This window comes from Heterodontus francisci, chromosome 2 (assembly GCF_036365525.1).
Source record: "Heterodontus francisci isolate sHetFra1 chromosome 2, sHetFra1.hap1, whole genome shotgun sequence".
In the NCBI taxonomy this organism is placed as follows: domain Eukaryota; kingdom Metazoa; phylum Chordata; class Chondrichthyes; order Heterodontiformes; family Heterodontidae; genus Heterodontus; species Heterodontus francisci.
In genome coordinates this window covers 9,503,515-9,530,957 of record NC_090372.1, presented here as the reverse complement: position 1 = coordinate 9,530,957, position 27,443 = coordinate 9,503,515, and the positions used below count along the sequence as shown (strand labels likewise).

The following is a 27,443-nucleotide window of genomic DNA, read 5'->3' as shown; positions in this document are numbered from 1 at the left end:
CCTGGTTCTGTGACTCTACTGTTTCCTCTTTAAGAAATTGTTTTGGCTGCTTTGATTGACAAAAGCAAATATTTTGCGGTGCTCACTCTTTATCTAGCTTCCAGCCTGTAGTCTGCTTGTTTATACAGCTGTACAATAGGCATTTCAAGTGCTATTTTTTAACAAGAGTTTGTTTATGCAGCCATTCAAGAGGCAATTCTTCATGGTTGAGTGGTTTTATGTGTTTTTTAAACTCTGGCTGAGTGAATGAAAGCTCTTCAGCTTTCAAGTGATTTAATGGGGCTTCTATTTATAGCTCTAGCTGCGAGTTGCGTGAATGGAGGATTCCCGCGCTTTTTGCTGTCTGGTGCCTCCTGTAATGGTGACGACCTGATCAGCATGGGAGCCTTTGAAAACAATCGATCAGCTTGAGATAGGGATTGGGTATTCCCTTTTTTTTTCTTTTACTCAGCCTTTTAAAAAAAAAAAATCAACTTTGCAAGCACCTCAAAGCTTTTTTTAACTGGAGTTCCTGTCTCAATGGCTCACTGACTCACCCGATCATAGTGATTGATTTGGAGCCTGTCATTCAGCTGTGGCTTCTACAGCTGGAGGGGAGTTTGTTTTTCTTCTTTACACTGTTTGGGCCAATGTTTCTTTGAACTTTAACTAGCTGAGTTGCTCTTGCTGGCACAGACACGTGGGCTGAACGGCCTCCTCCTATGCTGTGAACATTCTGTGATTCAATAGGCAGGTCACTGGGAGTTGATGATGATGCTGCTGATACTTGAGAGCTGCAGCAGCTTAAAGGGGAGGAGCCTTTTGTGGCCAAATCAATAAACTACTGCACCCAAGTGGAGCTCCATGATTTTCAGATGCAGCCATGGAGATTGGTGAAAACGCAAGGTGAGAAGTGGCCCAACATTTTAATTCCGGCGGCATTTTCTTCAGGACCTGACTGCAGTGCCCAAAAAATAAATAAATGTAAGGATCTGACCAGGGATGTCAAGGTAAGTCTACCCTTCACATCTCTAATACATTCTGTACAGCCCAGCCGGGCCTGACGTTTGCCTCAGCACCATGAATCCTTTCCTTCCCTGCTTGCCACGGCTCTCCAGAAGTCAACAGGGTAGACTTCACTTTCTGCTTGCACTCACACCCTCAAAAGTAGCTACATTTGGGGTAGAGAAACAAATGGACCCAGGGGGAGTCCAGATCCACACATCACTGAAATTCGTGACAAAGTTTAACAAGGACATTAAAAATAAACAAACAAAGCACTTTCAGAGGGATAGATTTGAAAATCAGAGAGGTTATGGCAAACTTGTATAGGACCTTTTGTTAGATCACACTTGGAGCACTGTGAACAGTTCTGCTCTTCATATAATGAATAGGATATAGAGGCACTGGAGAAGGTGCAAAAAAGATTTACTAGGGTGATACCAGAACTGAGAGGTTATACCCAACAGGATAGATTGAACAGGCTTTAAAAAAAAAAGCAAAGACTGATGGGGGTGATCTGATAAAACTCTTTAGGATTATGAAAGGGTTTAATAGGATAGATGAAAAGAAGATGTTTCCACTTGTGGGACAAAACAAAAATAGGGGCCATAAAATACAAAATTGTCACCAATAAATCCAATAGAGAATTCAGGAAAAACTTCTTTACGCAGAGAGTGATTAGAATGTGGAAACTCACTACCACAAGGAGTCGTTGAAGTGAGTAGCACAGATACATTTAAGGGGGAGAAAGAAATAGAAGAAAATACTGACGGGATTAGATGAAGAAAGACGGGAAGAGATTCACCTGGAGCATAAACACCAGCATAGAAGCGTTCAGCTGAATGGCCTGTTTCTGTGATGTAAATACCAAACTGTCCTCACATGTACTTGGCCATCTTCGCCACACTTTCTGCTTCTTTCTGTCATCCCGCACCCTCTATGGCAAGCTGGCTTATCCATGTTGAAAGCCCTTTCCCAGGCCTCATACTAACCCACATCCGCTGGTGGTGCAGGAGAAACTGGCACACAACAGGACTGATTGGAGCAGCACTGCAGGAGATCCTGCCACTGACACCTATGGAAGAGGCAGCCACAGAAATCGTAGGAAGCCACACAACATTCAGCACTGGAGCTGGGGAGGCTGGAGACCTGGCAAAGAAGAGTCTGCTAAATGCTAGTTCTTGGCTTATCCTTTCCTTCTTGGTTCTGTCCTCTTGGTGTTTCAGGCCCCTAGTTTAGCAGGGAGGGAGTGGCAAGCAAGAGAGTCACCTGCCCACAGCCCAACTCACTCAAGGACTAGTCGCAATGGCACAGGGCAGGAAGGGAAATCAAATTTTAAAGGGGACAAAATCTGAATGAATAAAAATAAACCAGTCCAGTCCCATTGTTTAGGAGGCAACAGATGCTCATTTTTATCCTGAACAACAACAACTTTAACTTGTATTTATTTATTCACATAATAAAACTTCCCTAAGCTTGACACGAGTGTTATAAAACAAAATTTGATACTGAGCCACATAAAAAGATATTGGGGCAGATAACTGAAAGCTTGGTCAAAGAGGTAGGTTTTAAAGAGCGTTAAAGTGCTGAACACCAAATTAATTGGAATAGATTCTGGGGAAAGAAGTCAGATCATAGAGTTGATTCAAGCTGATTGAAGCTAACAGTCAGTGTCGAGCAGATTGATTAGGCTTTCTCCTTAGCAAGTATCTGGCCAGTCCTAAGGTCGCATGTCACCATTCTTGTCAGCTTTGTGTCATGTGGTCAGTATCCCTTCTTTGCATGTAGTTGGCCAGACTTTGATCAGGAATGTTGAGGTAACTACAGAAAGGAAGTGGATATCTATTCAACCTTTCAGTGAGGATGTGCTATCAACTCTCAATCTTTGAGGTATTGTTCAGCGCCAACTCCACTAGGAGACCAAAGTCCCTCTCACTGAATATATGTGAGCGAAAAGAAGTGGATAACTTATTTTGCAGTCTGTCTAAATCTAAAATTCTTTTAAAATCAGAAGTGTGATGACTCGATGTCCTTTTTGGACCTAAAACGCAACCTGACAGGGCAGAGCATCTAAACAGACGTTTATAAAATCGGGTTATCTTACATCATTATTGATTCAACATTCAAATCAAGATGAATTTGCAGGAAGTCTTGACTTCTCATACTGACAGTGACTATCTTTTGACCGCAAATTCCTAAACTATCCCTCAGGAGTTGGTTTTGGGCATTCACTTTCCCGCTTTTTGACGTGTTTTTATCAAGACCAAGGAAACTGGCTGCAGGCAATTGGGGAATAATAATAATCATGTTTAGCTTTAAAGAGTGCAGAAAAGATTTATGGGAATGGTTCCAGGGTTGAAAGATTTTATTTATGAGGATAGATTGGAGAAGCTGGGCTGTTCTTCTTAGAAAAGGGAAGGTTGAGAGGAGATTTGATAGAGGTACTCAAAATCATGATGGGTCGGGACAGTTTTCCCCTTGGCAAAAGGGTCAAGAACCAGAGGACATGAATTTAAGGTGAATGGCAAAAGAACAAGGTTGACAGGAGAAAATATTTTTTTGCACAGTGAGTTGTTTGGACCGGGGAGGCAGTGACTGAGAATGTGGTGGAGGCATATTTAATTGTGGCTTTTAAAAGGGAATTGGATAAAAGATGAAGATAAAAAATTTGCAGGGTTACGGGGAAAAGGCAGGTGATTGGGACTAGCTGAATTGCTCTTGCGGAGAGCTGGCACGGACTCCAAGGGCCAAATGGCCTCCTTTGGTGCTGTAAACATGCTATAATTCAATGTTGTTAATCACAGCATGGCCTGTAATTAATATATTTTTAGATCTTAATGCTGAACAATAGTGGGTTGGTGAGAGATGGTGATCATTGTGTTACCCTTAATTGTAATTAGGGAACATACAAGTGCAAATTGTTTTCCACATAAAACCATTCAATAGGGGATGTTTTAGAATCATTTTTGTAAAGGTAACAGTTGAAAATGCATAAAAGCAAAATACTGCGGATGCTGGAAATCTGAAATAAAAACAAGAAATGCTGGAACCACTCAGCAGGTCTGGCAGCATCTGTGGAAAGAGAAGCAGAGTTAACTTTTCGGGTCAGTGAAGACCCTCCGAAGAAGGGTCACTGACCCGAAACGTTAACTCTGCTTCTCTTTCCACAGATGCTGCCAGACCTGCTGAGTGGTTCCAGCATTTCTTGTTGAAAATGCATGGTATGCCTACAGCATCTCTGTGCTTTATCAGTTTAAGTATTGTGATGTAAAGTATGTTTTAAAAGAATGTTTCCACACTTGTAAAGTTTAAAGACCCCTCTGCAAGGTTTTTCTAACTGAATTGCAGAATTCCCATTTGTAAAACAATCTTTAAAGTCTCGTTCAGCTGCATTTCTTTGAACTTTGGAAGCATTTACACGAGGTCAGCATTTGAAATGTACACCACAGGGAGTTGGGTTTCAGGCAAAAATGAATGTGTTGACTTTCGAGCGCCGTTTTACAATGTCTTATTGGATCAGGGATAGGCTTCTCTCATTGTAAATCCCTTAAATGGGCAGAAGATGCTCAAAAAAATTGAGGTCGAGTCACACCGCTGAGCATAATTGGGATCATGGCTTGTTAACAGATCAGCTCTTCTACAGAGAAAGAAGATTCTCCCAGGGTCACACATGCGTCATTGGCAAACTGAAGCTTGTCTTCATTGTGTTACTGTTTTCTTTCACGGACATAGGTGTTGGCTTTTGACCAGTACCCCTTGATTGGGCAACATCTCCTTCGGGGCTGGACCTCCGGTTGTTTCTCTGACTATAGCCATATCACCAGCCTCTGGCCTCCTGGCGCAGGTGGAAGAGGTAACTGGAAAATCAGTGGAGGAGGAGGAAAACCTGGGCCCCAATTTTCAAATTGCTTCTTTCAATTTAAAAAAAAATCTGAATTCAATAAAAGTTCAAAAATATTAGTGAAAATATAGTGTCCAAAATGTCCTTGTTATCTTCTCTCAAACATATTGCTTTCAGTGTAGATCAACATTTTACTGCACATCTGCCTGAGAAAAGCTGGTTTAGCTGTTATTTACTTAGTTATAGAATATTCTCGTGAAAAATGACCCTGATTTTATTTTTAATTGTTGCTTATGGACTTTTCAGTCATGACTGTCTAAAGAAAGGAATATTTTCTCCTGCAATTTGCCAAGTGATTGTGGATACGATCATTAATACGATGAATATATTACTTGATTGTAACTATATACTGGAAAGTTCCTGTGTGACACGATATGAAGTCTTCTGTTGTCTGCCTAGTTGAGCAAAAGAGAGCCCGACTGTTAAGTTTTCAGGCTTTAATTGGTGTGGCTGTAAAATTAATAGCACACTTTTCTTAAAGGGGCACTGTCTTTATTCAAAAGTATTTGGGAATATGTTTTTGATAATGGTACAGTACAGAAGGAGGCCATTTGTCACATCGAGTCTGCGCCAGCTCTTTCAAAAGGCAATCCAGTTAGTCTGACTCTCCTGCTCTTTCTTCATATCCCTGCATTTTTTTTTTCTCCTTCACCAATTGATCCAATTCCCTTTTGAAGACGACTATTGAATCTGTATCCACCATCCTATCAGGCAGTGCATTCCTATTCCTAACCATTTGCTGCATTTAAAAAAAAAAGGTTTTCCTTCTGTCTCCTCTGGTTCTTTTGCCATTTGCTTTCATCTGCGCCGTTCTTGACCACAACAGCCCTGGGAGTTGTAACCTCTTTTTGGCAGCAATTTCGGTCTAGTTATTTGTCGACAGGAATTAGCAGGACCAACTGTCCTTTATCTCATCATGATTTGCACTAAACTGACAATCCCGCTCAGGTGAGTGACAGACCTGTTGCGTTACAGGATTGGCGGTTGGAGTCAAAGCAGCATTGGGGTTGTGTAAAAGGAACTTTTCCTTCTATCTAACCTTCACTGTGCCTGATCCAGTGTTCCCCTCCTGGGCCCCGGGAATAGCTCATTCCCTTCTGCTCCAATTTGCAACTACTTTCGCAACCTATATATGGGACAGATGTCGCAATTTGAGATACAAATTCACACGTAGAGGTGCAGCAACAGAATGCATTGCAGCAGTTTTGATTCTAAGGGCATTCAAGGACAGAATTTCCATCTCCACTACACAGGCTGGAAGACCCATATGTCCAACCCGTATTGAGACTGAGATAATACAATGCTGAATCTCAACGCTTCAGTTCCATGAGACCTTGAATCCGGGTGTGTGTAGTGTGAAGTCTCGCAATAACATGGCTTGATGCTAACTTTTTCAATTGTCTCTTAATAAATTATGTGGTAATTACATCCCATTAAAATAGCTAAATATGTCACTTGCATCTGATGGTATTGTGATGAAATGCTGTTTATGCACCTCCTTTAAAATTCTCCCGAATGTTTTAATGGAGGCACTTAAACAAGTTAGGGTAGGAAAGAAATATAAAATTATATGCTTAAACATTTGTAAAATGAAATAATTCATTTCCTTTATACCTTCCTCTGCATGTAAAAATATGCAGCCATATTTGGGCATTTTTATGAATACTTACGCCGAAACATAGAAATTTATGGCACTGTGTCATTGTGTCAGTGCTAGCTGAAAAAGGTACCGAGCCTAATCCCACCTTCCAGTTCTTGGTCCATAGCCCTGTAGGTTACAGCACGCCAAGTGCATATCCAAGTGATTTTTAAATATGATGAGGGTTTTTGCCTCTACTACCCTTTTCAGGCAATGGGTTCCAGACCACTACCACCCTCGGGGTGAACAAATTTCTCCTCAACTTCCCAGTAATCCTTCTACAATTACTTTAAATCTCTGCCCCTGGTTATTGACCTCAATGTTAAGGGAAATAGGTCCTTCCTATCCACTCTATCTGCATAATTTTAGATTCCTCAATTTAAATCTCCCCTCAGCCTCCTCTGTTCCAAAGAAAACAACCCCAGTCTATCCAATCTTTCCTTATAGCTAAAATTCTCCATTTCTCGCAACATCCTTGCAAATCTCCTTTGTACTTTCTCTAGTGCAATCACATCCTTCCTGTAATGGTTCAAAGGAGCAGTGCCCGTATGTTTAGCAACTTTCTCTGGGCCTGATGTGGGATTGGAGTGACTCGAGCGGGTACAGTATTAGGCACAGGGGAAAGTCTGTGATGTCAGACACAATACCTAATGTTATTGGAGTGACCAAATTGAGCAACATGACAGACCTAAGAAGTAACGACCTGGAACTTGCTGCCCACAAGGGTAGCGGAAACGGAGACGAGCAATGACCGCAAGAGGACGTTGAATGGCCACCTGAAAGAAATAGACTTGCAGGGCTCTGCGGATCGAGCTGGGGAGTGGGACAGACTGCATAGCTCCGTAGAGAGCTGGCATGGACTTGATGGGCCAAATGGCCTCCTTCTGTGCCGTAAATGACTCGATGTCGGAATTTTATGGCCGCCCCCCACCCCCCCAACGAGAGGGCTGGTGACGGGGTGGGGCCATAAAATTTAGTGGGGGGTGGGGGGGAGTTGGGGGTGAGGCTGTTTCCGACTCCGTCCCGCTCCCAGTGCAATTTTATGCGGGGTGGCGGTGGCGAGAAACGGCTTGCCCACCCCAGCCCAATCAAGGCCCTTAAGTGGCCAATTAACTGGCATTTAAGGGACTCTTCCCACTGCCGCAGGTATTTCACTCTTGACGGCCAGATGGCAAGGCCTCAAGAACCAGGCAGCCTTCTTGCAACCTGGGGGTGCGGGGGGGCCCTCCTGATCGGGCACCCTGTGCCCCACGGAGGGCTGCCCCTGAAACCCCAACAGCCCCCAAATGCACAGCACTTTTTTCGCCCACCCATTGCCTCGCTGGGACCCGGCCAATTGCCCCCGGCACAGCCCCAAAAACTTACCCAAGTTCCAGGGCCGTCCTTCCTCTTGCCTCCGATGGCTCTGTGTAGTCCCAGCAGTGGACACCGCTCCCTGTGGCGCTGCTGGGACTAAGAGCTGCCGGCCGGCTGATTGGCTGGCAGCTCCATTAGGCAAGACCTCCTGCCTCAAGGATGTGGAAGTCCTGTCCAAGACCAATTAAGGGCCTGAAGAGTGAAAAATCCTGGCATGGCTCCCCAGGCCCAGCGGAGGCAGGCTCACCACCGATTTTTTGGCCATTGGGCAGGGCCTCCTGGTCAGTGTAAAATTCCAGCCTGTGACCCTGTTGTCTTTGCCTCTCCTCACCTACCTCTCCCAGTGCACTTGATAGACCCATAATAACAAAGGCTGATAAAGGAGAAAGAAATGATTGTTTAATTTCTAAAGTTAATTATTAAAAATATTAATTTATTCCTTTTGTTGCACTAGAATTGGTTCACCTTTGGCACCCAATCCATCAACACCTCCAGTTTAAAATTCTCATCCCCATGCTCAAATCACTTCATGGCTTCAAACCTTTCTTTCTCTGTAACCTCCTCCAGCCCTTGTAACCTCCTCAAAACTCTCTGTTCCTCCACTCTTGGGAAACCACTCCCTTTTCCCTACCACTGTGGTGGGGGGGGGGGGGAGGGTGGGGTGGGCATGCCTTCAGCTTTTTAGGCCCTAAGCTCAGTAACACCCTCCTAAACCTCTCTGCCTCTTCATCTCTCTCCTCCTTGAAGACCCTCCTTCAGACTTACTCCTTTGACCACCTCCCCTTAATGGCTCCTTCTTTAGCTTGGTGACAATACTCTTTGCCTGATTACACTCCTGTGCAGTGCCTTGGGACATGTTCCTATGTTAAAGACAAATGCAAGTTGTTGCGGGATTGTATAAGAGGTATGGAGTGAAGGAAAGGGTAGAGCATTGGATTATAAACTGGTTAAAAGGGGAAGAATACAGAGAGTAGGACTTAAGACCATTTATTGGCGTTGGTGGAAGTGGGTTATGGTGTCTCTTGAGCTGTAGTTTCTGAGGCAGCTTCCATTTAACTGTGGATATCAACAATTAAGTTCTAGGGCTAGGTGGAGTAGTGTTCAAATTTGTAGATGACACTAAAGCAAGAAGCACTGTAGATAATTTTAAGGAACAAAGAAAGCCACAAAGGGGCTATTCAAAGGATGGTGAACTGGGGAATAAGTGGCAGACAAAATTCAATGTCAATGTGTGAACTTGCACATGTTAGTTTAAAGAAGTAAGTATACTTTGAAGATGGGAAGGTTGTTTAATGTGGAAGAATAGAGAAATTTGATGGTTCAGGTTTTAGATCTTAAAGGTTAAGGCCATAAAAATTCTAATGGAATATTGAGTTTTTGATAAAAGCTGTAGAATATGGTAGTCAAGATGTCATGGTGAATCTATATAAAACCCGAGTAAAACTACAGTTGGTGACCTGTTTGCAGTTTTGGGCTCAATGCTATATCATTTCATTTAATCTTCTGCCTTTCACCCTACCACAGACCTTCCATTTTTCTCTTTTTTTCCCCCACCCTCTCCCCTTTCACTTGCTCCAAACCTGTTGCATCGCTAACTTTTCCCAGTTCTGATGAAAGGTCACTGACCTGAAATGTTAACTTGTTTCCCTCTCCAAGGATGCTGCCAGACCTGCTGAGTATTGCCTGCATTTTCTGTTTTTATTTCAGATTTCCAGCATCTGCAGTATTTTGCTTTTGTGCTATAGGCCGGAATCTTGCATTGAGAGAGTTAGGCCAAAAGGTCAGGGGCGATCCTGCCTCCGCTGGGCCTGGAAGCCAGGCTGTAATTTTCCGGGCCCAGGCCTTGGGCGGGACCTCCACCCCTCTGAGGCAGGATGTCCCGCCTCCAAACGCTGCCGACCAATCTGTGGGCTGGCAGCTCTTCAGTCCCAGCAGTGCCATCGGGAGTAGTGGCCACTGCTGGGACTGTACCCAGTGAGAGGAGCAGCAATTGAGGTGGCCCCAGAATTGAGGCAAGTGACTGGGGCCTTAGGGACAGTCGGGGTGGCTTGTTCCATGGTGGGGGCCTTCTGTGGGACAGGTGTAGGTTGCCTGATCAGGAGGGTCCCCCCCAGCCCGCTCCCGACATGCTGAGCCACCTGTCCGTAGCTGTAATGTACCAGCAGTGGTGGGAGAAGGCCTTTAAGTGGCAATTAATTGGCCACATAAGGGCTTTAATTGGCCTGGGGCAGGCAGGCTGTTTGTCGCTCCCCCACTACTTGTAAAGTTGCAGCAGGGGCAGAACGGTGATGGGAATGGCGCCCCCGCCCCCACCCCCCCCACTGCCTCCAACCTGCTCCCATGGGGGGCATACAATTCTCCCCAGAGAATGGATGAGGAGGCAATAGAGAGGGTACAGTGCAGACTCGGTAGGAAGCTGCCTGGAATGAGAGAATACAAATATGAATAATGGCTTGAAAAATTGGGGTGGTTTTTAGAACTTGGAGCTCGTGGAGCGATTGATAGAGGTGCTTAAAATTGAGGGGATGGGACAGCATTGATAAAAAGAACACAAAAGCAAAATGCTGCAGATGCTGGAAATTTGAAATTAAAAAAGAGAAAATACGAAATACTCAGTGGGTCAGTCAGCATCTGTGAAGGGAGAAACAGAGTTAATGTTCTGAATTTTATGGGCCTCCTTGGGATGGGAATGGAGGCGGGGGGGGGCCCATAAAATTGCATCAGAAGGCGAGGAGGATGGAGTGCCCAGCGCCTTCCCAAAGTCTTCCAATTTCATACAGGGCTGGGAAGGCCAAGGACAGTCTTCCCGCCCCAGGCTAACTGAGGCCCTTGAGTAACCAAATAATGGCCTCTTCTTGCCTCCACCTCAATTTAGTAGAAGGCAAAGGGGTCCACTGCCCGCGGGGAGACGCAACCAGGTAAAACCTGGTAGCTCCTCATGGTGTCGGGCAGGTCCCTCCTTTTGGGGGCAATGCAAGGCCCTCGGAAGACTTCCCGGTGGCAATTGCTGCCCCTCACCCCTTGCCAGGGCCTGCCTGAATGCAGCTCTTGGAAGTGAGAGCTCGTCTCTTAAAGGGACAGTGTCCCTGATGGCAGGCAGTTAATTGCCTGCCTGCTGTGGAATTGCAGTGGGAGTCTGACAGAGGGTCGAGGTGGGGTTCTCACCACCCCCCAACCCTGTACTTTCTGGCCTGTCGTCAGGACCCCTATCGCCAGAATAAAATTCAGCCCAATGTTTCAGATCAATGACCCTTTGTCAGAACTGGAACAGGTTTGAGATGTAACAAGTTTTAAGCGAGTACAGAGGCAGGGAAAGGGGGGAGGGAAGGTCTGTAAAAGGGTGGAAGGAAGGACAGAAGGGATGATTGTGTAAGGCAAATGGGGATGGGAACAGGACACGTAAAGAAACAAAAGATGAGTCCAGAGGAGGTGTAAATGGCAACAGCAGAACCATTACCATCGTCTGCTGTCTGGAAAAATTGGGGCAGAGGTTGTGATCTGAATATGATATTTCCAGTAGTTGAGGGGACATAAATATCCGATTAAATGTGGGGGAGGCAGCGAGCAGGAGCAACATTTTTACATGGAGAGCTTTGAGGCTGTGAAAAGCCCACCTGGAGTGAGTGATTGAAACAGAGACCATGTTAACAATTAAGAATAGCTTAGGCGGTTAAAGGAAAGCGGGATAAAGGAATATGCGGACAGATTGGAAAAATAGGATTCAGACTGCTTGTAAGGAGGATAAACACCAAGAGGGCCACTTGCCAGGAATGGTTTGTTTTTGCATTGCTTTCTATGTAATCTTTTAAGATAAGCACAAATGAATTTTGCCAGTCTGGCTGATTCATGAAGAATAGTTTATTTTTGTTTTGGGGTCAAGCACTTCTGACATTGATGAAAGTAATTGAGCTGGTGGTTGTACTGATACACACATTATAAATAGCTGGACAAGCCCAATGTCTACAGTTTCATTAATGTATGAATAGTAGCTTAATCAGGGAGAACAGGGGAAGAGCAGAAGGACCTTGAAAGCTGCGATGAAGACTGAATGGGACTGGAATATGCAATATATACAAAAGTGTATAAATTAGTTGCAGTTCCCAAAGGGGGAAAGGGAAGAGACGAGAAGTAAAAAGGAACTTTTGTAATTAAAAGTGTGTCTTGCGTTGCAGGTAAGGATATTAAACCCTGATTTTTTCAAATCAGCATCGACCATTCTACCATTAATGCACAGTAGCAGTACATCATTATATACAAACACCAAACAGATATATGGAAATTACGCATTAAAAAAATGAAAATAAGTGCTTTATTCAGTTGTCTCCTTTCTGGTCCATACCTTATGACACATGAGGTCTGAGGTGTATTCTTTTCAGCTGAATATCTTGTAGACAGAAACTAATAATGCTAAACGACCTTGGCTAGTGTCTGATTGTGCTTATCACAATTTCCTATTGATTTTACAAAAGAATAGATTCTAGATCGACATTATTATACCACATAAATATGTTGTATAAACAGAATTTCTCACCTGGCGGGGAGGGTTATGGGACACTGGAAAATAATTTAACTTGTGGCATTGGGATATCTCTAATTCATGAACAAATATGATGCCTTTTAAAAAATTTATTTATCGCATTAAAGGGTGACAAAGCTGATAGGAAAAGCTACAAAAAGGAAGTACGGAAAGACAAAATCAAGACAAAATTGTTTTACAATTCGATGAGGAAAAGGAAAGTGGTCAGCAGCAATGGGGATCCCTTAAAATTTCATAAGCGTGATATTTTCAGTGGAAATAAGGAAATGGTGGACATGCTGAATAATTACTTTGCATCAGTATTTGCAGTAGAGAAATGGGTCAGTATGCTGGAAATCCATTGGAAACCGATATTGAATCGGGGCAGGGATTCACCAAAATTAATGTAAACAAAGTAACAGTATTGAAGAAAATAATGGCACTAAAGAGTGACAAATTCCCAGAACCAGATGGTTTCCATTCCAGTGTTTTAAAGGAAATTGGTGAGAACTTTGCAGACATCCTAACTATGATTTCCCAAAGTTCTCATGATTCGGGAATTGTTCCTTTAGATTGAAAAATTGCCCGTCACTGCGCTATTTAAGAAAGGTGAGAGAGGGAAACCAGGGATTTATAGACCAGTCTGTTGTTGGGAAATTACTACAGCCTATAATTAAGCATAGGGGGTGGCTGAACACCTTGAAAGTTCTTAGCTGATTACAGAGAGCCAGCATGGATTTGGAAAGGGTAGGTCGTGCCTGACAAACCTGATTGAATTTTATTTTTGAAGAAGTGACTAAAATAGTGGACGGGAATGTCAATGGATGTTATTTACATGGATTTCCATAAGGTATTTCATAAAATCCTTCATAAGATACTGTTAGCTAAAGTTGAAGTTCATGGAATTGAAGGCAAATGATTGACCTAAGTAGGAAATTGGCTGAGCAGCAAGGTTAGTATGCAGGTACAGCAAGTAATTGGGAAAGCTAATAGAATGTTATCATTTATTGCAAGGGGAATTGAATACAAAAGTAAGGAAGTTATGTTTCAGGTATACAGGGCATTGGTGAGACCACATCTGGAATACTGTGTACAGTATTGGTCTCCCTATTTAAGGAAGGATGTAAATGTGTTGGAAGCAGTTCAGAGAAGGTTTACTAGACTAATACCTGGAATGAGCAGGTTGTCTTATGAGGAAAGGTTGGACAGGCTAGGTTTGTATCTGCTGGAGTTTAGAAGAATAAGAGGTGACTTGATTGAAACATATAAGATTCTGATGGATCTTGACAGGGTGGATGCGGAAAGGATGTTTTCCCTTGTGGGAGAATCTAGAACTAGGGGGTCACTGTTTTAAAAATAAGGGGTCACCCTTTTAAGACAGAGATGAGGAGAATTTTTTCTCTGAGGATTGAGAGTCTTTGGAATTCTCTTCCTCAAAAGGCAGTGATAGCAGAGTGTTTGAATATTTTTAAATAGGTAGATAGATTCTTGATAAGCAAGGGGTAAAAGGTTATCAGGGATAGGTGGGAATGTGGATTTGAGGTTACAATCAGGTCAGCCATGGAATTAGGAGCAAGCTCGAGGGGCCAAGTGGCATATTCATGCTCCTAATTCGTACGTTTGTATCTATTCTGTGTATTCTGAAATATCCCCTTGAGTGTCTGCCACTCTATCTCTTTTGACCTATCTCTTAATGTAATTTACCAATTCACTTTAGCTAGCTCTGCTTTCATGCCTTCATAATTGCCCTTATTTAAGTTTAAAATACTAGTCTTAGAACCATTCTTTTCTCCCTCAAACAGAATTAAAATTCAATCATATTATGATCGCTGCTGCCTAGGGGCGCCTTCACTATGAGGTCATTAATTTATCCTATCTCATTGCACAATACCAGGTCTAGTATAGCCTGCTCTCTGGTTGGCTTCAGTACGTGTAGTTTTAAGAAACTATCCCAAAAACATTCGATGAACTCCTCATCTAGGTTACCTTTGCCCATCTGATTTTTCCAGTCTATACGTAGATTAAAATCCCCTATGATTATTGCTGTATCTTTTCGAAAAGCTCACACTGTTTCTTTCTTTATACCCCATCCAACCGTGTGGTTACTGTTAGGGGGCCTGTACACCACTCCCACAAGTGACGTCTTGTCTTTATCATTTCTCACCTCTACCCAAATCGCTTCTACGTCTTAGTTTCCTAAACTTAAGTCATCCCTCTCTATTGTGCTAATACCATCATTAATTAACAGAGCCAGCACTCCACCTTTTCCTAGCTTCCTGTCCTTCCTAAATGTCACGTACCCTTCAATATTCAGGTCCCAATCTATGTCATCCTGCAGCCATGTCTCTGTAATGACTATCAGATTGTACTTATTTATTCCTATTTGCGGTATCAGTTCATCTGTTTTGTTTTGAGTGCTACGTGCATTCAGATACAGAGCCTTTAGTTTTGTCCTTTTTTATTATTTTTGTAACCTCTAGCCTTATCTGCTGATTTATTCTTAGATTTATACTTTCTGTCCCTTCCTGTCGCGGTCTGTTTCATCATTTCCCATATTAATATCTTTCTCTTTTGCCTTGTCTCTACTCTTTCATTTACCACATCTTCCCAAATTTGATCCTTTCCCCCACTATTTAGTTTATAACCCTTTCTACTTCCCTAGTTATGCAGCTCGCTAGAGCACTAGTCCCAGCATGGTTCAGGTGTAGACCATCCCAACGGTACAGCCCCCACTTTCTCCAGTACTGATGCCAGTGCCTCATGAACCGGAACCCACTTCCCCAACACCAGTCTTTGAGCCATGCATTCATTTCTGTAAACTCATTTGCCCTCTGCCAATTTGCACGTGGCTCAGGTAATAACCTCAAAATCATAATCTCTGAATTCTGCTTCGCTCCTCACACTGACCATGCAGAGCCTCTTTCCTTGTCCTGCCTATGTTGTTGGTACCTACATAGACCACGACGATTGGATCCTCCCCCTCCCGCTGTAAGTTCCTCTCCAGCCCTGTGCAGGTGTCCCAAACCCTGGCAGGCAATACAGTCTTAAGGACTCTTGCCCTTTGCGGCAGAGAACAGTGTCAATCCCCTTCACTATACTGTCCCCTACTACCACTACTTTCCTTTTTGCTCCCCCCGCTTGAATGGCTTCCTGTACCATGATGCCATGGCCAGTCTGCTCAACCACCCTGCAGACCTCACTTTTGTCCATACAGGTTGAAAGCACCTCAAACCTGTTTGACAATTGCAAAGGCAGAGGCTCTTCCACAGCTGTGTGCTCAGTCCCTTTACCTGCCTCACTCATGATCACACCGTCCTGTCCCTCAATACTGACTTTCTTAATTAACTTAGAATAATTCCTATGTATACTACAGTTTACTGTGCTTATTAAATGTTAGTACCACCTACAACTAAGAGTTATACGTTTCTTAATTACACAGATATGTGTTGTAGGTATTTTAAAATTTTAGTTCTTTTTATTTATAGATCTTCCCAACCAACCAGCTCCTTACACTGCACCGAAGTAAGAACCAAATACTGGAGGGTGAAGAGAGTAGAAAAAAAGAACATCACCTTCCCCCCCGCCCTTCACCGTACTCCCCACTCACCAAACTCATATCTGCACACTCTGCTTACAATCTGCACTCTGTTCAGGGATATTGCCACCCGGCCAGCACTCTTAAAGATGCTGTCAAAACGCAAAGCTCCCAATTTGTGACACGAGCACAGTGATGCGCTTCTTGCTCATTGGCTATAAACTTTCCCCACCCATGTGGGACATCTAGTGGCCCAGAAGTGGCCAATCCTAATTTTAAACTGACTGAGCATGTGCAATATATACAGGCTTTGTTCTGAAGTATTGGTAGGCTCAAGAATGCTACAGAACCACTTGAGATAACTGTGGCTGTATTCAGGTGACCAATGGGGTGGAACGGGGGGGAGGGTGCTTGGGGCTGTAGAAATTGGGCCTCAATATCACTGATTTCCAGGGAGAAAATGGGGCTAAAATGGACCAATATTGCGGCACAATGTCGCACGTCTCGAAGATATTGGAAATAAGTTAGGCCCCCATGTTGATTTGGGCAATATTCAGGCATCCCTGATGGTCACCTAAGACAAGCATTGGTTCCCCTTGGGCATGTTAATGAGGGTCTTATTGACTGTTTCGAGACCTTTCCATGAAATTCGGCAGTGGTGAATGGAAAAGCACCAGGTCTGCTTTGCATCGTTTGTTTGATTCATGATGTGGCCTAATCAGAGGCCCTTAATGAGACGCTACCACCAGAAAGATAGATAAATCCTTTTGAACAGATTTATGTGGAGCCCAGGACTTACCTATGGGCAGCATAAGCACTCCCACCCAAACCACTCCATGGTGACTGGAGCAGGCAGCTCACTGCAATTATCATGAGGAAGCCTTGAGTGCCAATTTTAGTGGATCTTTAGCCTGATCTGTTCGGAGTGAGTGCCCGTGGTCTTGGCAGGCGCTCATTACACACCTATAGGTTGGGCGCTAACTACATTCTTCCCCCATGGGTCCACTGTATATCAGAGAGAGTATGGTGGCCTAAACCAGTACCAGTGATCAGCAGTTAAAAGTCACAGCAACAACCGGGCTCTCTGTTGGAATAGTACAGAGGCACGGGCAAACCTACCCAGCACTGCCACCCGGGTCTACTACCCAACCTTGTCCACAAACACCCTTAACCACACCATTCTGCAACTAATTGTGTCAACTGCCCTGTCATGGAGGTACTGGAGTATGGTAGCACTGATATGGTGATACTGTTCTAGTGATTTCAGATGAGTTCAAATCCCACCAAAGCAAATGGGAATATAATTCAGTTAACTTGATAAATTTGGAATGAATAGCTAGTATCAGAATTGGTGACTATGAAACTACCAGATTGTAAAAACCCATCTCGTTCACTAATGTCCTTCAGGAAAGTAAATCTGCCGTCCTTACCCGGTCTGGCCTGCAGCAATGTGTTTGACTCTTTATCGGCCCTCTGAAATGGCCTAGCAAGCCATTCAGTTATCAAGGGCAATTAAGGATGGGCAACAAATGCTGGTCTTGTCAGCGATGCCCACGTCTCATGAAAGAATGAAAAAAATTCTAAAAGCCTCTCAGTTATATTCAAGATGGTGGCTCACCAACATCTTCTCAAGGCCAATTAGGGATTTGCAATAAATGTTGGTTTTGCCAGTGATGCCTGCATCCTGTAAATGAATGAACAAAAAAGGTACAAATTTGATCGGCTAATCTATGCTAATACAAGGGTGAACTTTGTGCAAGATGTCAACATAAATATTACATGAAAATGCTGAGTTGCTTGAAACTGGTGAACTACTTTGGGGAAAAAGAAGTTGGTTTTCACAGTTTCAGTAATAAACAGTTAATATGAATTGTTCTTCATTACAGCTCTTGATAGTCGAGGGTAATGGAGCAGGGGGAACTGACGTGGACTAATTTGCTTCTCATAGCTTTTTGTGAAGGCAAGTGATGACAATGGGAGAAATGGGGGAAAGAAATTACTCATTTACAATCTCGTCAAAATTGCTTTCTGTAAATTCTACGTGTAATGAAAATGAAAGTTAAAAGGCAAGGAAGAAGAAAGTGTAATAGAAAAAGAACTAAGAACAAAATAGAAAAAAATATTTATTTGTAGAATTTAATATTTGTACGTGCTGAGTGTTTATTTTGGTTGGACTGTAGAAGTGGGCATGACATGAGGCAGGAAGTTGAGGTGTAGTGTTTAACCTGTTTTCAAAGGTGTTGGGACTATGTTGGAATTTATATAATCCTTCAATTGAATGTGTGATGAGTAGATTATCAGTGGTCAATGGGTGAACCACCCCTCGTGGAGTACCCAGCCTCTGCCCTTGTCTTGTAGCTATGGTATCAATGTGGCTGGTTTGGTTAAGTTTCTCATCAAGGGCGATTTGAGAACTGAAATGCTAGTTTAGTGTAAAAAGTGACTGAGGAGGCATGGGGGCAGTGTGGGCTTGTGGGAAGCGATCAGGAAAGAGGACAGGGAGGCTGAAGCAGTCCATGTCCACATGCAGCAAGACCGGGACAACACTGAGACTTGAGCTGATAAGTGGCAAGTAACATTCACACCACACAAGTGCCAGGCAATGGCGATCTCCAATAAGAGAGAATCTAACCATCTCCCCTTGACATTCAATGGCATTACCATCACTGAATCTCCTACTATCAACATCCTGGGGGTCACCATTGACCAGAAACTAAACTGGACAAGCCACATAAATGCTGTGGCAACAAGAGCAGGTCAGAGGCTGGGAATTCTGTGACGAGTAACTCCCCTTCTGACTCCCCAAAGCTTGTCCACCATCTACGAGGCACAAGTCAGGAGTGTGATGGAATATTCTCCGCTTGCCTGGATGGGTGCAGCTCCAACAACAGCCAAAGCTCAACACCATCCAGGACAAAGCAGCCTGCTTGATTGGTACCCCATCTACTAACTTAAACATTCACTTACCCCACACTGACGCACAGTGGCAGAAATATGTACTATATACAAGATGTAGTGCAGCAATCCACCAAGGTTCCTTCGACAGCACCTTCCAAACCCGTGACCTCTACTGCCTAGAAGGACAAGGGCAACAAACGCATGGGAACACCATCACCTGCAAGTTCCGCTCCAAGTCACACACCATCCTGACTTGGAACTATATCACCGTTCCTTCACTGTCATTGGGTCAAAATCCTGGAACTCGCTTTCTAGCAGCACTGTGGGTGTACCTACCCCACATGGACTGCAGTCATTCAAGAATGTAACTCACCACCACCTTCTGAAGGGCAATTAGGGATGGGCAACAAATGCTGGCCTAGCCAGTGACGCCCACATCCCATGAAGGAATAGAAGAAAAATCACCTCAGCCATGTAATATCCTGGGAGAGACAAAAAAAAGGATAAAACACAGGCTCAATGCGAGTCATAGAGTCATTATGGCACAGAAGGAGGCCATTCGGCCCATCAAGTCCATGCTAGCTCTCTGCAGAGCAATCCAATCAGTCCCATTCCAACACTCTATCCTGTAGCCCTGCACGTTTATTGCCCTCAAGTGCCCATCCAATTTCCTTTTGAAATCATCCATTGTCTCTGCTTCCACCAGCCTCGTAGGCAGCGAGTTCCAGGTTTTTATCACTCACTGCTTTAAAAAAAAAATGTTCTTCCCCAACCCCTTGCACCTCTTACCCAAAACCTTAAACCTGTGTTCTCTGCTCCTCTATTCGACTAATGGGAACAGTTTTTTTTGTCCACCTTCTCTAAACCTGTCATAATCTCTCTATCCTCAATCAGATCTCCCCTTAATCTCCTTTTCTGTAAGGAGAACATCCTCAGCTTTTCCAACCTAACCTTGTAGGTCAAACCCCTCATCGCTGGTACTATTCAGGTCAATCTCCTCTGCACCCTTTCAAGGGCCAGTAAGGGAAATCATATTCTGGGACATTCCTTGCTGATCCCCTCGGGGTGGAAACCAATCTCAGAGACTTGTTTGACTCTGCAAATACCGACACAACATGTGATATTTGAAATTAATTTAAGCTTGAAACAAGATTCTGACTGGCTGATAATTTTTAATTAACTTTCAGGACTGGTGACTGAATATAAATGAACCTCTACACAGCTAAAACAAGCCAGAACTGCTTGAGTTTTGTCACATGTATATTTGTGAAAAATTGAATATGTATATTTGAGTTTGACTAAATAGAAGATAGATAACTGAATGGTAACAGATAAAATTTACCAAAAGTCTTTGGTCCAGGCCAGTTACTTGCTCTTTGACATCCTTCCCCTTGGCTGGTTCTGGCAATCTTTGCTTCTGACAATTTTGTCTTGTCTTCCATTCTGTTCATTTTTTTTTTTAAACTTACTATTTTCCATTTTGGACAGTCCCAAACGTTTCCATCGGTGATTTGAGTGCTTCCCCCAATCTTGCCAGTTCTTTCTCTGCTCTACTCATATGTGTTTCTGAGTGCGCTATCAGGGATTGGCTGCCTCATTATTTTTGTTGTGGTTGATACATTTGAAAGTTGTTATTGAAGCTAATTTTTAGGCGTGACATTTTGAGGGTGACTCACTGTAGCTGTGTTCCCAAAATGTAACACGAGAGATCTTCTATGTTGGGAATAAGTGCCATAAGCATCTTGCCTGTAATTTATGGTGTGCAGGCACAGTGACTGGGGAACTGGTTTCCACATTGTAGTGGGTGTAAAAGACTCGCAACTCAAAATCACAAGTTTGCAGAATTGGCGATGGGATTTGGAACTAAATTGGACTGTACTTTCAAGGAGCCGGCACAGACATGACAGGCCGAATGGTCTCCTTCTATGCTGCAGGATTCTATGGTTCTAGCCTTAGCTGTTTTGCTTTCTCATTTTATTTCCCCCTATCGCATCCTCATTTTCCTCTTCTCCCTTTTGCTCTATATTTATCTCTCTCTTTCTGCTCCTTTCTCACTCTCCTTTCTTTTCTCTCTCCTGTTCTTTTTCTTATTTTCTCCCTCTGTTTATCTCTCTCTCCTTCCCCTTTTTTCCTACAATATAGTGTACTATATCTCGGAGTATCCACATTTCAGATGTTTGAAATCAGCATGGGTCAGTCGATAGAATGCTGAGCCATACAGTGATCAATATATTGGTGTGCCTGGCTCCAGTCAGTAACTTGACCTGGAGCAGGTAAATGTGGGAAAATCTTGGGGCAATAGAATTTGGCTGAAAAATAACCGAAGCTGAATTGGTGAACTTGTTCCCTAAATGACTATAGCAAAAATAAAATAAGGTAGTGTAAACCATGTTTCACAGAGTATTTATTACGTGAAATAAAGACATACATAATCAAATATTACTGGTATAAACTAGTATAAAGAATTTGCAATGGATATTTATGGTGTGATTCAAGATTTGAGACATCTAAAATTGAAGAATCAGCCTTTTAACTTACTGTTGAAATGTGGTTATCATTTCAAATGTTCTTCGCGTGGCTGGATTTCTTTCAAACGGAAAATGATTTAAAAAATAATAAAAGAAAATGACTCTAAGTGAACCACTCAACCTTTTGTTAGTTGCTCTTAATTGTCCGCTCCACTTTTTTTTGAGTTGTTAGTGGCCTGAGTAAAAATATTTTTAATACTTTAATTATTTATTGGTCAATCTGTGTGCAGATTGGGGTTAATATTTATTTTTTAATCACAGGATGAAAGTTGTCACTAAATTTGAGATCATCCGTTCAGTTGCCTCTGGTATATCCTCCTCACTCAGTCAAACTTCCCCCAAGGGTCTCCCTTGTCCTAGCATTGAACCCACGTCTGTCTCTAGTTTTTCTCCTATCTCCCCTCATGCCCTGTCTGAGCTCATCTTGTCCATTAGACCTACCTGCAGCTCTCTTGCATTCCTTCCTAGTAAACTGTTGACCACCAAACGTCCCTTCCTAGTCTCCATACTAGCAAATATTGCAAATGGTTCCCACAAGTGCTGATAACTGCTTATAGCTGCCATGATAACCTCCCACCCCCACTTCGCAAAACACAGATTTGTCCCCCCTGGTTCTTGCAAAGCATCACCCCTTCTCTAGCCTCCCTTTTGCCACCATTGTCCTTTTAATGTGTTGCTGCCTCCCTTGCCGAGCTTTCCCGCAACTGCGGGAATCTTTCCAGGTTTCTGCACCTACCACAACACAAACATCTCTGACATCCTCCGACTATAGAGCACTATCTCACCTTGTCCTTCTCAACCTGTCTGCAGCCTTTGACGTGGTTGACCTCACCATCCTCCTCCAACACTTTTCCTGTGTTATCCAACTCTGTGTCACTTCCTTCACTTGGTTACACTCTTGCTTATCCAGTTGCAGCTAGAACATCTCCAGCAAAGGCTTTTTCTTTCCACCCTCACATTGTTACCTCTGATGCCCCTCCAAGGATCTGTCTGTGGCCCTTCCTCTTCCCCTTCAGCTCCCATCTCACACTCCATACCCTCGCCTATCACTCCATCCCCCTCTTCACTTCTGTCTCAAGTTGAAGCTGACTGCTCGCTACCTCACCATCCTATTTGGCCCCAAACTGAGCTGCGGACACAATATCCTGAGCATCACAAAGACTGACCTACACCCATCTCCATAATGTTGCCTCCCTCCACCCATGCCTCGCCCAAGGTGCTGGCCACTTTTGATACAATAAGCACCTTATTAGAAAAATAATTTTGAAGCTGACAGTTCATTTAGAAAGGCAGTCTTGAATTAAATGGCATGCCTTCAGTTTTATTCAAGGTGCCAAGAATCTTTTTAGTACTGATGAATTTAGTCTCTGCAGGATTATAATGATGGGACATGTTCTCCAACATTTTAAATGAATAGGCTTGTCAAGATGCCAGTTAATGAGGAAGAAATAATGTTTCCTGGGGACCTGCACTTGGCTAAGGGAATTCAACCTGGTCCAGACAAAGCAGCTTAAGAAAGCTAGGTTAATAAATATTGTCTTTTGTTTATAAGTGTTGCACTTTGTATTTGGTTTCAGTCAGGCACGGATCTTGCATTATTACAGGCTACAGTGCAGCTTGGGAAATGTCATGGATAATCCCGGAAATTGGGGGACTGTTGGGACTTCCATACATCTGGACCATAGGATGTTTCTGAAGAGATATTTTTAATAGTAGTAAGTAATTGGCTTAGAAATTGTCCCAGCAAATACATTCCAAACTCAGGGGGAACTCTGAAAAGGTTACATTGGAATCCTTGCAACATGGCAGGATAGAACTTCCTTAACGGTGAAGCAATTCTGTCATGTACATTGCATTGGGGATATAGGAACATAGATATGGTTTTACCTGAATTTACTTTGAACTTGCTGGCGAACATATTTAACCAAGCATTTAACACGAGTCTGAATTAATTTCACAATCTAGTTATGTACCAACACTGTCGCTTGTTTAGAGTGGCCAAGGAACCCTCTCAGTCTCACCTACCTGCCAGGATGCCATTCTCTCTTGTTGAGAGCCTCTAATGCTGGACTACTGGTGACCGATATGAACATACAAATTAGAAACAGGAGTAGGCCATTCGGCCCCTTCGTGCCTGCTCCGCCATTTAATAAGATCATGGCTGATCTATTTGTGGCCTCAACTCTATTTTCCCGCCTACCCCCAATACCTTTTGATTCCCTTTGTTAGTCAAGAATTTATCTACCTCTGCCTTAAAAATATTCAATCAGCCTGTCTGGGGAAGAGAGTTCCAAAGGCTCTCAACCTTCTGAGAGAAAATACTTACTCCTCATCTCCATCTTAAATGGGTGATGCCTTATTTTTAAACTGCATCTCCTATTTCTAGTCTCTCCACAAGGGGAAAGATTCTTTCAGCATCCACCCTGTCAAGTCCCCTCAGGATGGTGGTAATGTTGGGTACAAGGGGGCAGCTTGTCTCCTGACTATTGAGTACCCCAGATGGTCTTGTGCATATTTAAGTTCTGATACCTTACCTCAAATCCTGCTTTGGTTTAGATCAGTAGTGTGGATATACTCAGTACTTGGTTACTTGGAGCAATTGGTGAAGCTGGGGTCACTCTCCTTAGAGCAGAGAAAGATAAAGGGAAATTTAACACAGGTGTTCACATACGTGAAGGGTTTAGATGGAGTAAATAAGGCGAAACCGTTTCTAGTGGCACAAGGGTCGGTAACCAGAGGACACAGACTTTAGGAGATTGCCAAAAGAACCAGAGGCGACAATGGGAAGTATTTTTGTCACACAGCGAGCTATTATGGTCTGGAATGCGCTGCCTGATAGGGCGGTGGAAGCAGATTCAATAGTAACTTTCAAAAAGGAATTGGAGAAATACTTGAAGGAGAAAATTTTGCAGGGCTACGGGGAAAAGGCAGAGGAATGGGACTAAGTGGATTGCTCTTTCAAAGAGCCAGCCCAGGCTCGATGGGCCGAATGGTTTCCTTTTCCAAATGAATCTATAATTTCACCTTCATAGCACCATCCAGTGGGCGTCCATATAGGAAATTCCTTTCCTGAAGTTAACTTACTCAATAAATGATTGCTCTCACAGGTAATTGCTACCTTGAACTGGACTCATTAAATAAATTATTGAGTAACAAGATAAGTGAATACGTTCTGACAGCATCAGTGTTATCGATGGACCATTATTACGCAAGTAGTCTGTTATAAGACGTTACTATTAAACAAAGAGTGGGTTGTAAAGGTGGATGTCTCGCTGTCTGACCCGGCATTTGATAAACATATGACTGGCTGCAATAAATAATTAATTTGCTGACTGAATGCAGAAATTTTCATCTGGCTTTGATAAATAATTCACTCACTGAAATGAAAAGGATAAACTATTGATCGAATATTTTATAAATCAGTAACTCTCTTAACCAAACAAACTAAATGACCAATCGTTTTAAAAGACTGGAAATAGATAATTATAGCTTGATGCTAAATAAATAATTAGGGATTCAATTAATTGCTAATCAGGGGATTTCCTGAATGAAGTGTAGACCACACTATTATTTCACTGACAATCTAATTTAAAAAAATATAAATTCCAGTTGTTTAGTGTCACTAACCTGCTTGAGCTCCTCTTTGCTCGATCTGCTTTTCCTTCTGATATTCCCATTTCCACATAGGCCACTGTGGTTTGGCCTCAAAGCAGGACCCATGGGCACCTCCACCCTGGCAGATTACATCCTCTTTGCTGCAATTGCTGCTGTGCCAAGGTCAGATAGGTGGCACATTGTGGGGAAAAAAGCAAAGAATTGCATTTATATAGCGTCTTCCATAACCTCAGGGAGTCCCAAAGTGCAGAAGGTTTTAGTTTAGACAGGCATCAAGATCGGCGCAGGCTTGGAGGGCCGAATGGCCTGTTCCTGTGCTGTACTGTTCTTTGTTATTTTGTTTTTTTGCTTTACAGCCAGTGAAGTACTTTTGAAATGTTGTCACTGTTGTAATAGAAACATAGAAAATAGGAGCAGGAGTAGGCCATTCTGCCCTTCGAGCCTGCTCCACCATTCATTATGATCATGGCTGATCATCCAACTCAGTAACCTGTTCCTGCTTTCCCCTGTAGGGACCGTGGCAGTCAATGTGCGCACAGCAAGCTCCCAAAAACAGCAATGTTTATGGCGGCGCAGTGGTTAGCACCGCAGCTTCACAGCTCCAGGGACCCGGGTTCGATTCTGGGTTCTGCCTGTGTGGAGTTTGCAAGTTCTCCCTGTGACCGCGTGGGTTTTGGCCGGGTGCTCCGGTTTCCTCCTACAGCCAAAGACTTGCAGGTTGATAGGTAAATTGGCCATTGTAAATTCTCCCTAGTTTAGGTAGGGGAAGGTGGGGATGTGGTAGGAATATGGGATTAGTGTAGGATTAGTATAAATGGGTAGTTGATGGTCAGCACAGACTCGGTGGGCCAAAGGGCCTGTTTCAGTGCTGTATCTCTAAATAAAATAAAATGACCAGACAGTCGGGTTTTGTGATGTTGATTGAGGGATAAATATTGTCTGGGACACCAGAATAACTCCCCTGCTCTTCTTCAGAATAATGTCATGGGACCTTTTGTGTGCACTTGAGCAGGTAGACGGGAACTCCTGCTTAAAGTCTCATCCAAGAGAGAGCATCTCTGACAGTGCAGCACTCATTCAGAACAACACTGGTCAGCCTAGCTTTATACATTCAAGTCTGGGAGAAGGACTTGAACCCTTAACCTTCTGGGTGAGAGTGCTATCGACTGGGCTACAAAGGGTTAGTTGTGGCTCTCAAATGAGCAGCTCTGTGAACAGGGTCCTGCAACTATAATTGAGATCCGGGGCTGAGATCATGATACTTGGCCTGTCATTGTCCATTCAGTATTGAACCTCACCACCAGTTCACTAGCTCAATCCCATCCTCCTATGTTGCATCTTTTGGTAACCCTGTATTGCATGCATCTCATTATCCAACCAGTGTTCAGTTCTGAGTACTGGTGAGAATGATGGTTCCTCTGGGGAGTGCAGCCAGAGCCAAGTCGAAGGCACTGTAGCTGGTTCAGCTGCACAGGGGAAGAGAAGGAAGATTGGGAAAGCAGTGGTGATAGGGGATTCTATAGTTAGGGGAACAGACAGGCATTTCTGTGGCCAGAGACATGAATCCAGGGTGGTATGTTGCCTCCCTGGTGCCAGGGTCAGCGATGTCAATGAGCGGCTGCAGAGCACTCTGAGGGGGAAGGGTGAACAGCCAGAGGTTGTATATCAGTGCCATCGACATAGGTAGAAAGAGGAATGAGGTCCTGCAGGCAGAGTTTAGGCAGCTAGGAAAGAAACTAGTGAGAAGGACCTCAAAGGCAGTAATCTCTGGATTACTTCTGGTGCCACGTGCTAGTGAGTATAGAAATTGCAGTATAGAGTAAATGATTGTGTGGCCGGAGAGATGGTGCAGGAAGGAGGGCTTTAGATTCTTAGGACATTGAGATCAGTTCTGGGGGAGTTAGGACTTATACAAGCTGGACGATTTTCACCTCAATAGAGCCGGGACCAATGTCCTTGTGAGGTGCCTTGCTAAAGCTATTGGGGAGGGGTTAAAATAACTTGGCAGGGGGCTAGCAACCAGGTGGTAACATTAAAGAGGGAAAACAAGATGCGCAAAGAATTGGGAGAGACAGATAGCACTAGAGTAAGAAATAGTAAGGTATTAAGTGGGGTCAGAGTAGGAGGAAATGCAATATGGTCTGAATTAGGTTTACTGTTCATGTATGTGAACCCAGGGAGGTTGGTGAACTTCGAGCACAGGTAGCTCCATGGAAATATGACATTGTGTCGATAACTGAGACCTGGCTGAAAAAAGGATAGAACTGGGTACTAAATATTCCTGGATACAAGGTATTCAGGAAAGAAAAGATGAGGGGTGGCAGTATTGATTAAGGATAATATTACAGTCCTGGAGAGAGACAATGTCCTAGTGGTGTTCAGGACAGAATCTGTTTGGCTCGAGCTAACAAATAGTAGAGGTACCGTTACACTACTAGGTGAATTTTATAGGCCACCAACTAGTAGGAAAAAGA

General features: G+C 43.5%; 1 protein-coding gene across 5 annotated transcripts in view; it reads left to right on the top strand.

The window, feature by feature from the left end:
- cpne4b (copine IVb) overlaps positions 1 to 27,443 on the top strand; it is a 379,388-nt gene that overhangs the window by 23,901 nt on the left and 328,044 nt on the right. The window contains exon 2 of one of the 5 annotated variants that reach the window (XM_068054275.1): positions 17,815 to 17,888. The exons of the other annotated variants lie outside the window; for them this stretch is intronic. The gene's annotated coding sequence lies outside the window, so the exon portion shown is untranslated. The remainder of the gene's footprint in view (positions 1 to 17,814; positions 17,889 to 27,443) is intronic. 5 annotated transcript variants of the gene reach the window in all.